The sequence below is a fragment of the Cephus cinctus genome, unplaced genomic scaffold (assembly GCF_000341935.2).
Source record: "Cephus cinctus unplaced genomic scaffold, Ccin1 Ccin1_scaffold0173, whole genome shotgun sequence".
Taxonomy (NCBI): Eukaryota; Metazoa; Arthropoda; class Insecta; order Hymenoptera; family Cephidae; genus Cephus; species Cephus cinctus.
In genome coordinates this window covers 558,526-567,154 of record NW_014332897.1, presented here as the reverse complement: position 1 = coordinate 567,154, position 8,629 = coordinate 558,526, and the positions used below count along the sequence as shown (strand labels likewise).

Genomic DNA, 8,629 nt, shown 5'->3' with positions numbered 1-8,629 from the left:
TTTTTTTTTTTTTTTTTTTTTTTTTCATTTTTACGCTCTGCCGTTACTTGAGTATTTACTCCCGGAGAACACGCGAAAGGCTGTTAGTCGACCTTCGTTGGTTCCCTCACTCCCTCGCCCTGATCCTCTTTCACTATCTGATATGCTCTTTGAGTCTTTTCAAGGCTTCGACTTCCGTTCCCGAGGGAGCAAGTGTCGGCTGCTCTTTCCTCGGTAATTCAGGCGACGTGTGTCCGTTTCCTTTCTTCGTCTCTGTTTCTCTCCGGACACAGTTCGCCTCCCACGAATCAATCTTTTCCGAAAGAATCATTCATTTTTAATGTTCACGCTTTGTCCGTTCAGCTGGTTCTTCTTCTCTGTTCCGAAAAGGACCCGACCGCCCAAGGAGTGGAGACTATCGAAGACTACTTGTAACTGTACTCGAACCTACTCGAATTTCAGTCTATCTACTGATCATCAGATGAGATTAAATTTGGTCATTACTTTACGTGGAAGAAAAAACTTTTTAACGAGTTCGCGTAGGAAATAAAAAAGTGACTCCCCGCAAACTCAGCTCCGTTCCTTCCCGTCTTTCGAATCTTCCCGAAAGACTTGAATTGCGCAGCCGTCCAGCTTGCGTAGGACGCCAGGGTCATAGGTCAGCTGCAACTTTTAATTCAACAAGTTGGCTGCGACTCCCATTCCTCTCGGAGGCTCGAAAGGCAGCTCGTGAATAGCGCAGAGCGTAACTCTTCCGGCGATCCCGGAAAAGAAAGACGTTCGTGTTTGACGTTGTGTCCCGCGAGTGGTTGGGCGAGCGGGCGAATGGGCGAATGGGCGAATGGGCGAATGGGCGAATGGGCAAATGGGCAAATGGGCGATCCTCGGCAGTGCATAATTCAATGGCCGAAGCGTGAAGCCTCCATTCACGTCGACGTGGTACAGGATGTTGGACTGTGATCGGCCATCATAGGGCAGCCTCCGCTCTATGCCATCTCGTTCTCCTATCTGTGTAGAATGCTGCCCGTCCGCTGATAAATGACAAATGGATTCGATTCACTGATAAAGCAACGATAAATCACGTCCATTGTATATCAACAAACAGGCCGCGTTCGCTCGCTATTAATTTTTGCTCTGTGGAATACCGCACCCGTCGCGGGACATCTATCCCTGCCACCACAACCAACTGCAAACTCAATTCCAATTTACGAATATAGCTTTGTTTTGGTGTTCACGAATCGGCTCGAGATAGCCAATCCGCATTTTCACTCAACTAGGCCTCATTTTTTTATTTTACCTCATTCGTTACTTTATTCACAATTATGACACATTACTTCGAAACCAACGACAACTTTGGACATAAAATAGTCCCTTTTGTAAACCAATCTTTCCCTTCTCAAAAGCAGCAGCATTTTCCAAAATGAACCGCTTTATTTTAAAATCGGAAATAGCGACTTTCTAAATTGACCAATAATTCCTATGACCAATATGTCACGTTTTCAAATGACGCATGTTCTCTTTCGAAATGTTATTGAACCTGGTACTCAATTATAAATTGAACAAATATTTAATTTTATGACGTAATCTGCTACTTCCCTGCTCAGTGCTGCAACGCATTAAATTTTCTTGTGTATCAGTTTACCAGCCTTCTTCTTATCTGTAGTTCATTCAGTTTTCACCAATAAATTAAATTTAAATAGATTTTCGTTTACTTGACATCTGTCAATATCAGTCATGTCGCTGGTAACCGTAACTATTAAAAACAGCAATGCGCCTTACATGATATTTTTTTAAAAAGCATTGCTGGGAATCGCTGGAAATTTGAATTGTGCGTTTTTTACGATTCCGCCAGTTGTTTTCGCGCAATCGACGAAAAACAAGGATTCTGCAGCACGAGTGTTCAAAAATGCGTATTTTTGGATGATTTGCAGGAAACTCCTGGCACGGCTGGAACTAGCGGAGCACGTGCACTGTGTGTGTGGAGTGAGACGTATCTGGGCATCGAGAAGGAGTGTTGGGGAACAAGTGTTGCCGGTGGAAGCTGGAGCTTTTAGAAGTGGTTGCTGGAGCCGGGAGGCGGGAGACGGGAGGCCGGATGCTTCGTAGACACGAGCACACAATTCTCCAAGGCGACTTCGAGAAAGTACAAGAGGAGCTTGATGTTTTTGGCCAACAGCTGTTAGCCTTCGGGGTTAGTGGCTTTTAAAGTACCTGCGGACAATAAAGTGGTAAGTCCTAATGGGTTTTCCAATATCCCCTCCACTGCTGGAGGTTAATTCAAGTTCATAGTTTAGAGCTCATTTCGCGTCTCCACCTTTCTTAAGCTCTTTCTTTCTTACCGATACCTTTCTAACTTTATTCTCCTCCCTCTTAAGCACGGCTTCATCGGAGTCACATGCTCGAACATAAGGTGGAATCACCTATTCGCTCTCTCACTCTTTCCCTATTATCGTTGTCATTTCCTTCGCCTGAGTTCTGCGAATGATAAGTGGTCCGTCTGTCTATCGAACTCCCTCTCTCTTTCTTTGAACTTCTTTCCCTTTCGCACGTCCCTTGTCCAGCCCAATCTTCTTATCCGTTCTCGCGTGAATGCCCACGTGGCTGTGCAGTGCACAATGCGAATGTTCCTGCTGGCTCTGAGCGCGTCTCAATTTATGCACACGCTCGCGAAGGCTATACGTAATTACATACGTATAGCCTACGTGTATAGGCAACTACAGCACCGACGACCCGAGAGAGCAGAGAGAGCAGAGAGAGCAGAGAGAGCAGAGTGCGTCGATCCTCCGATTGTCAATGACGCGCAGCTATGAGAGCGAACGGCTGCAGCGAGACGCAGCCGACAGGACGAACGCTCGGACGTTCTCGGGGACATCCGTAGGTTGCCGAGTCGCCAGTTTTGCTCGAGGTCGCGTGATAAATTTGAAGAAAACTGGTGGAAAAGGTGGCGGGACCACAAGGAGGAAACTAGGAAGCGAGAATAGGACCAAGAGTTTTTATTTGTTTTCGGAAGTTGAAAATTTTCACCTGCGCGCGGCCTTTGGTAAATAATGTTCTTTCCGAGCGGTGTGGCGCTCGGAAACTGTGGACATAAATCGCCATCTTATATCTCTTTAGGGAGTTCCTGGGGGATGCGGTTGGGTATCTTTCTCACGGAAGCAGCCCTCTCCTTCGCTTCCTCCTGCCCTTCTTCTGTTTCCCTTAATTCCAGCCTCTTCCTCTTCCGTAGGGAGTGCAGGACCTCGAGTCCACGTGTCTTCAGTCACCAGCAGCACCAGCAGCACCACCAGCACCACCTCCTCCTTCATCACGCGGCAACTTTACTCCTTATAGACCACTTCAGCCCAAGAGCCATCGGCTTTCCATTATTTATTGGGATTTCTCGCGTAAGATGTTTCATTCGAATGCACGTAAGTGTGTTTTGCGCGGATTCGGTTTGCAGGTGACTTTGCTGCAAATCCTGCTCTTCGAATTATTATGTATAATCCTATTAGCGATAATACAGTAGAAGCCTAGCTTAATCCATCGGTAAACTATCTAGGCGTTCGGTTGGTCGGATATCTCGGATATCGAAGCTCATGCTTGACTGCGGTGCGTTTACGTAGGAGCGTCGGAGCGTCGGAGCGTCGGAGCGTCGGAGCGTCGGAGCCTCGTGGCTGCTCTGGTGTTTTGCTTCCTTGCTGGTTGGTTGTTTCGGTGCCTTTAGCCGAGGTACCGCTCCACTCAATGATACCCCGAGCACCATTAAATTCACCCTCGGTTTATCGCGTAGCTAATCTTCCGGATCTTCTCCTGTGTCAACGTTTAATCGAATATTCTCTATTCGCTGTAATTGCAGATGAGCCAGCAGAAAAGGAAAGTTGGTAAAAAAGAGTGAGAGAAGGTTGAGCTGCAGGCTGAACAGGTTCAGGAGGTTTCACGCATGTCCGTGGTTGCACGTTAGCGACCCTCTTCCGAATCCCTAGGGAATAATTAAAAGCACGCCTGCTCTCGAGATAATTATGGTGCAGTAAATTACATGCTGTGCTGTCAGGACTGCAGGACTGCAGGACTGTGACGATACCGCCTGATACCGTCGTCCTGGCGAAACGACACACTGCCAGAAGCACAATGCTGCCAGATAACCTCCGATGCAACCCGGACGTCCCTCCCCTCTCTGAGTTTCCAGCAGATTCCAGCCAATCTGCCTTCTGCCTCCTGCCTCTACGTCTACGCTTCTCCTTTGCACTCTTTTATACTCGATTCTCTTCGTCTTCCTCGCTTTCGTTAATCGGTTCTCCGTGTCAGGAAAATTCTAGCAATTGCATTATGTTTGTAAATCTGCGTGTGCGATTGTGCAATCCATATTATTCTCGGCGCAACGTGGCCTGCTCTTCTTCCTCCGGATACATGGCGTGATACGCCTACTCTTCATGCGAAAATTCCTGCTAAATGCTCCAATCGCGAAATCTTTCGATGGCTGGACAGCCATTCTGGGACAGAGGGATGGGAGAAGCTGCGTTACAGCTCTCGAATTAGATATAAATTAACCCTTATTGCACTGTGCCTGAAAGTCGAAGCACTCAAGTACAAGAGGAACGTCTGGCATTTGGAAAAGGTGCGATCGTGACGAAGACAGAAGGCGAGAGAGAATCCTAGGAAATTGGCAAATATTCCTGCCAATCGACTACACGGATATTAATTCACGCGCGACGTACCACACGCGTCCTGTCCCTCCCTCTCGGTGATGATCACCAGGTAAAATGTGCGTCCGCCAACTGAAAATCTTATTGCAGAATCCGCGAAAGGCCAAGCTGCTCGCCAGGGCGAATAGGCACCGAGTCGAAGGAACGACAGCCGAAGAGATCCCGACCTTCTCATTCTTTATGGAGAGGAAGAAAAAGTACTGAGACGCCTTTCGCATTTGCTTTAGAGAGGAATGGCACGTGATGTCCCTTTTTGCGGTCGATGAGAAGGGTCCCTCTTCTTGTTCTTCTCTCCCTTCTTTCCCGTCTTTCCCGTCTTTCCCGTCTTCTCATCCTTGAGTTTCTTGTTTCTCGAGGTAATCCTTAGTGTGCGGCTGGAGTGCGATTCGTGTGGAGCGCGGATGGGGATGAAGGCCTCGGTATAAGCTTCGTCATCCCCTAAAGGAGGGTACGTCAGGAGCAGCTGGCGCCACTCATTCCGCGCCTCCAGGAATAACAATATCCGTCTGTCTATCTATATTCCGTTGAGCAAACCTGCCTGCTGTCCCTGTTCCGCCTTTTACATTGCTTTCTAGGCTGCCTTCGTACCTTCGATCTAGCCTCCACTCGATTCCCAGCCTCCGCCTTCTGGCACAGATCCGATGGCATCCTCTAGTACGTAAGCCACACGTTAAAGCCGAAAGGAGAGGTTTCGGAGGCTGCCGTTGACACGTCACCCGAATAATTACCCGCGACTCTCACTCGCCAATGAACATTTTATCAGGCTCCTTCACTCCTCGTCTCCTCGTCTCCTCGTCTCCTCGGCCTTCTCTTCTTTCCGTCGCGATCTGTCTCTCCCTCGGACTCGGGTTCGCTATCATACCGCTATCTCATTAGCTTCGAGATTTCTGGATGACAGGCTCGTAACGACTGGAATTTCAAAGTGCAATGTCAAAGATGTAGCATCGGTCCGTGACGTACTACTCGTGACGTCAGGACGCAATTAGAGTTGGGCCAGTGTATCGATGCGACCCTGCGGTCGCGCGTCGCATCGACCAGCGCAGCCGTCGCAACGGGCTCTCACTGACTCCCCTTGCGAATGCTAATAGGGCAATTAACAATCGCGTATCAGCTGCCAAGGATGCACATAGGTGTATAGCTATATGTCGTAACTCATAACCCAGCTAATTTACGGGGAACTTGAGTTTCCGCGAAGAAGCTCTCCTCACTCGCGATTACGGCAGCTCTGTCCTCCGTAGATTCAGAATCATGATAATTAGTTAAATGGAAACGACAACGAGAATGAAGCTTAAGTGAGAGATCGAAAGATACCAGAGAGCTCATTCCTGTTCGTTAGAAACTTTCGGCGCATCAGGGAAAGCAGTCGGCAGTCTCCGAGAATTATCGGCGATCCTCAAGGATTTCTTTTAAGAGGAAAACTGCTAAGCCATAACCATCAGTGAATCTATGGAATTTGCAAACGTTCTGGTGAGGATAAAGGCTATAGTCGTTGGTAGAGTTTAACGAACCTCGAGACGGAGGGGCCTTATCGGTCGTTCGTGAAGCGTAGGTAAATAGAGTGTCACGGATGATCGCTCTGGGCTGCTCCAGAATCTTCCCGACGACGTGTGATAACATTTCACCGCACCGAGAGATTTGCTGGAAGCTGAATTGAGGAATCGCAGGTCGAGATTCGAGCGATTGCTGCTCGGTTCCATTGAATCTCGCGCAACGTGGCTTTCTGGAAACCCTTAATTTTGGTAGCTCGAAGGTATATCGCGCAGCGGCTATTTAGCAAACATTGGCCCTCCGTAATTTAGTTGCCATAAAGACCTCAAGCAGATAAACAATTTCCCCGTGAGGCTCCATCTGACTCCAAGAGGTCGTAGCTCGTGCAGATCGCAGCCTCCCAGAGATGGTACCTCATGAGAGTCATGAGGGTTCGTGATATTCGAGTTTATTGCGGCTCCGCGGGCTTAGATTTACAGGCCGGTCCGCTCTTCTTGGCCAGCCTGAAACCCATGTTAATAATGATCCCATAAAATTGAGAGCACCAGCAACCCACCCCTTATACCTATCGGCCCTGTCAGCCCTGTCAGCCCTCCGCTCTTTTGCCAACCTCACTTGCGACGACTCATAGATCCACGAGCCTCGGTCCATCAGCTTTTCGTTCTTCTCTTACGAATCTCGTCGTGTCTCGGCAAATTTAATGGCAAGTTCTCTAGGCTCCTCGCGGATGGAGACGAAAATCGATCGAGCGATTCATCGATTGGCACTTATCAGTTTTCTCCTATTTCGATTGCGATCAACCAATTATGCGTTTAACGCATAGCTCAAAGTTGCTTGCGATTGCAAGCACGAGGCTCGAGGGGAAGAAAGCAGAATCGATCGAAGCCGGCGCTTCGATTGCCCGGAGTCTGAACGAAAGGAAGTGGTAGCCAGGATAGCCAGGATAGCCAGGATAGCCAGCAGCAGTCGACAGGCGACATTGGGCGAAATCCTCGCAGCTGTCACAAGCTGGTTAATTAAAGCTCCGCGTAGCGTAGCGCCAGTGTGCTCTTACATTGTGCCTGTTTCAATGCGACACGTAATTAAAACTTGTCAGAGAACCGACAGTCGTCTGGTGACGCACCGAACGATCACCACGCCAGATTAATCTAGGATTTACCAAAATTAATGGCGAAAGAGCGAAAGAGAAGAAGGAGCAGCGACGGAGAAAAAGAAATCACGGTGGACTCTCCCACATGCATATACTAATCGCTCGGAGCTTATCACTTGACGAGCACTCAATTTTCCTGCACTTTTCTTTGCGACTCGAGGAGTTTATGCTAAAATCCAGTCATAATTGTTATGCAAACTTTCGCTGAATAATGCAACAGGCGAAATTCATACATGGCCAGCGGCGACTGGTATCAAATAATTTTATAGTCTGTTTTAATAATTAATAAAGCAAGCGACTCCGCCGGTCGCGCGGTTGTCCGAGCCAGGAGTCTCTGCGGCTGAGAGCTAATATTTTTTTTCTCTCTGCGAAATGTCACCGTGAAATTATTACTATTTTCTGCTTTTATTTTTCCGGCATACAGGAGAGAGCCTCCGCTGAATATCGGAAGCTGCGCAGCATTGCAGCATTCAACCTCGGCAAGCTTTTACCCTGGCAATGGGTAAAACACGTGCGCTCTCTCTCTCTCTCTCTCTCTCTCTCTCTCTTTCTCTCTCTCTCTACCCCATTTATCCTCATTCTCGTTTCCCACATGTAGCTGTTTATTTCTCATCTATCGGCGACCCACGCTGTCAGTACTTTAAGTTTTGCACTTGAATGAATTGAATTTCATTGTCAGTCAGGAAGTCTTCGAGAAGACGTGGAAGTCGAAGAAAAATAAGAAACTGCGTGCTACTTGCTTGAGTCTCGCGGATAGAGAATAGGAACGAAGAGGACGTTGGCTAATTTGTTCCTGTAAGAACGCTTGAAAGAAGCACAAACTTGGAGTCCCTGCCGGCTCCAATCAATTTCTCAAATTAGGTGCACAACAAGAATCTTTGCCACATTACGTTAGTTTTTCTTAAGAGCGACCTAAATTTTTTTATCTACTCGGGCGATTTGTTATAATAACTTAGAATTTAGAGTTTTATTTGAATAGGTCAGAAAGCACAAAAAAGGGATCGTGGACGCTCGAGAGGAAAGGAATTTAGAAGGTCTCAGGGGGGGCCGAGAAGGACGGAGAGATGGATAAAAGCTGGAGAGGAAGCAGGAAAAATGAAAGCGAGAGGAGAATCAGGGAGATGAAGGAGAAGTGAAAGTATTGAAATGTCGAAGAGAGGACTGGAGGAAGGAGAAGAATTGGAAAAGACAGAGGCATGGAGCGAAGACGTTAAAAGACATGGAAAAGACGGCATCAATAGGACCCCGCCTCCATTCGTGTTCCTTGGGGCCCAAATTGAAGGCTGCTTCTGGGGTCTCAGGAAGAAATCTCGGAGTCGCGAGACCGGCG

The 8,629-nt window shown here is 47.9% G+C and overlaps 1 protein-coding gene across 1 annotated transcript in view; it reads left to right on the top strand.

The window, feature by feature from the left end:
* The first annotated feature begins 1,934 nt into the window (after nucleotides 1-1,934).
* The window catches only part of LOC107264542 (NADP-dependent malic enzyme), a 45,357-nt gene continuing 38,662 nt past the window's right edge, over nucleotides 1,935-8,629 (top strand). The window contains exon 1 of the mRNA XM_025081774.1: nucleotides 1,935-2,207. The gene's annotated coding sequence lies outside the window, so the exon portion shown is untranslated. The remainder of the gene's footprint in view (nucleotides 2,208-8,629) is intronic.